The 3,140-nt window shown below is 49.0% G+C and overlaps 2 pseudogenes; both read right to left on the reverse strand.

The window, feature by feature from the left end:
• Positions 1–202: 202 nt before the first annotated feature.
• Positions 203–322, reverse strand: LOC143950081 (5S ribosomal RNA; annotated as a pseudogene).
• A 721-nt stretch (positions 323–1,043) lies between these two features.
• LOC143949329 (5S ribosomal RNA) lies at positions 1,044–1,162 on the reverse strand (annotated as a pseudogene).
• Positions 1,163–3,140: the final 1,978 nt, after the last annotated feature.

The raw sequence follows: 3,140 nt of genomic DNA on the forward strand, positions 1-3,140 counted from the left end.
GTATTTCCAGGCGGTCTCCCATCCTGGCATTAACCAGGCCCGACCCTGCTTAGCCTCCAAGATCAGACGAGATGGAACAGATTCAGGGTGATGTGGCCACAGCCAATATCTTCAGGCACTCTCAACTCTCTTGACAAACGCCAAGATGGTCACCTTGGGAACAAGCAGAAAAAAATAGGTCAACGGCAACAACATAAAAAGAAGCCTACAGCATCTGGAAATCCCAGGCGGTCTCCCATCCAGGTACTAAACTGATCCCAACCCTGCTTAGCCTCTGAGATCAGATGAGATTGGGCTCTTTCAGGGTGATGTGGCCATAGCAGATTTCTTCAGGCACTCTCAACCCTCTTGACAAACACCAAGATGGTCACCTTTGGTAAACAAAAAAAAATAAACAAGTCAACACCAACAACATAAAAAGAAGCCTACAGCACCTAGTATTCCCAAGGCCCAACCCTGTTTAGAGATCAGAGGAGATCGGGCACTTTCAGGGTGATGTGCCCATAGGCAATCTCTTTGGGCACTCTCATCCCTCTTGAAAAATGCCAAGATAGTCACCCTGGGAAACAAGCGAAAAAAAACAGGTCAACGCCAACAACATAAAAAGAAGAATACGGCACCTGGTATTCCAAGGCCGTCTCCCATACAAGTACTAACTAGGCCCAACCCTTCTTAGCCTCAGAGATCAGAAGAGATAGGGTGCTTTCAGGGTGATGCGGCTGTAAGCGATCTCTTTAGGCACTCTCAACCCTCTTGACAAATGCCAAGATGATCACTTTGGGAAACAAGCGAAAAAAACAGGTCAACACCAACAACATAAAAAGAAGCCTGCGGCATCTGGAAAACCCAGGTGGTCTCCCATCCAGGTACAAACCATGCCCAACCCTGCTTAGCCTCTGAGACCAGACGAGATTGGGAACTTTCAGGGTGTTGTGCCCGTAGGCAATTTCTTTGTGCACTCTCAACCCTCTTGATAAATGCCAAGATGGTCACCTTGGGAAACAAGGAAAAAAAAACAGGTCAACGCCGACAACATAATGAGAAGTCTACGGCACCTGGTATTCCCAGGCTGTCTCCCATCCAGGTACTGACCAGGCCCATCGCTGCTTAGCCTCCAAGATCAGATAAGATTGGGCTCTTTCAGGTTGATTTGGCCGTAGGCACTCTCTTTGGGCACTCTGAAGCCTCTTGACAAAGGCAGAGATGGTCACCTTGGGAAACAAGCTAAAAAAAACAGGTCAAAGCCAACAACATAAAAAGAAGCCTACGGCACCCGGTATTCCCAGGCGATCTCCCAATCATGACACTAACCAGGCCAGATCCTTCTATGGCAGCTGGTCTTCCCAGGCAGTCTCCCATCCAGGTACTAACCAGGCCTGACGCTGCTTAGCCTCTGAAATCAGAGGAGATCGGGTGCTTTCAGGGTGATGTGGCCGTAAGCGTTCTCTTCAAGACACGCCCAACCCTCTTTTTTTTTCAAATATATATTTTATTAGTTTTCAACAATGGGACAAGGGCCCGTTTAACATACAGCGGTAGCAAAAAAATGGAGGTCGCAGCCTCCAAGTCACTCATCTTGACAAGATATAAAATACAGTGCATATTCCAACAGCACAAGAAAGAGAATATAACCAGGGTCCATATGTCCCCGAGGTCCAGTTTGTTGGTATAGCCAAAATCTAAACAATATAGGCCGACATATCGCTACCAGAAAAGAATGAGAGAAGAAAGAAAGGTAAGTTACAGGGGAGAGGGGGGAGGATCGGAGAGAAGGGGGGCATGGAGGGACAATGGGAGGCGTGCGACTGAGATACCTGTCCATGGGGTTGGAACCTCCGTGTACTGCCTAGTGTCCATGTAATCACAACAGCTCAAGTCGCAAGCAGCGACTTTCCTTCATCTGAAAGTATGAACATATTCCAGAGAGACCAGGTTTTCCTGTAGGTGTCCTGTCTGTGTTGCGCTGTCAACACCAAGTCCTCCATTTTATTCATGTCTTCTACCCTCCTCAACCACATTGCTACGGTCGGAGGACAGTCTTGTTTCCAAAGTAGGGGGATACAGGATTTGGCAGCGTTAGTCAAGTGTCGCAGTATAGATCTCTTGTATCTTCGGGGGGGCAGGGTGGACACATGGAGTAGAAAGAACGCCGGGTCGTTGGGAATCAGCAGGTCCATAAAATTTTGAGACACCGTTCGCACTGCAGTCCAGAAAGGCGTCAACTTAGGGCAGGACCAAAACATGTGTAACATGGACCCCCTCTCTTCATGACATCGCCAGCAACTTGCTGACGTGTCTGGGAAAATGGCATGTAGGCGACTAGGTGTAAGATACCACCGGGTCATGATTTTATAATTGGTCTCTTGTATTTTAGTGCACAGTGACGTTTTAAGAGAATGGTCAATTATATTCTGTTTCTGGACTGCAGTAAAGGTGCATTGAAGCTCCGCCTCCCACTTGTCCAAGCACGCCAGGCTCGGCGGGTGGGCTGGTGTATTCAGTGTCGAGTACATTTTAGAGAGGACTCGAGAAACTGGTTCCGTGCCTGTGAGGAATTCCTCGTATGGGGTCAGCGGTCGTGTGTAAGACTGGGGATTTGGGATGCTTTGAAGAAAATGGTGTATCTGTACTGCGTCCCAGAAGGAGAGCTGGAAGGAGCCCGCTGGGTCGGTTAGCTCCGTTAACAAGGGTCACCTATCTCGCCGCACAAATCGTGCAGCCGTTACACAATCTGACTCCCTCAGCGCCTGAAAGCGTGTAGGTGAGTTCCCGGGGGGGAACCGGTGGTTACCTAGAATCGGGGTCAAGGGAGAGGTTTTGGTAGTCAGGGAGTTTTGGAGTGTCGCCTGAAGACATTGCGTCAGAGTGTTCCCTATCAAGGGATGCGATTTTATCTCAGGGGGGAGGGAGCCACCACACCATAGCGCAGAACGCAGGGGAGTGTTTACCTGCCGTTGTTCTATCTGTACCCATAATTTCAATTCTTGATGTCTCCCCCAGTCCACGATTCTGCCTAAGTGTATTGCTTGGTAGTATCTCCTAATATCGGGGAGTGCCAGTCCCCCATATCGTTTGGGCGCAGAAAGTTGGGCACGTGGTATGCACGGTTTCTTGTATGCCCAGACAAATTGGACAAACAG

Source organism: Lithobates pipiens, unplaced genomic scaffold (genome assembly GCF_037356315.1).
Source record: "Lithobates pipiens isolate NorthernLeopardFrog02 unplaced genomic scaffold, aLitPip1_a1.2 Scaffold_30, whole genome shotgun sequence".
Taxonomy (NCBI): Eukaryota; Metazoa; Chordata; class Amphibia; order Anura; family Ranidae; genus Lithobates; species Lithobates pipiens.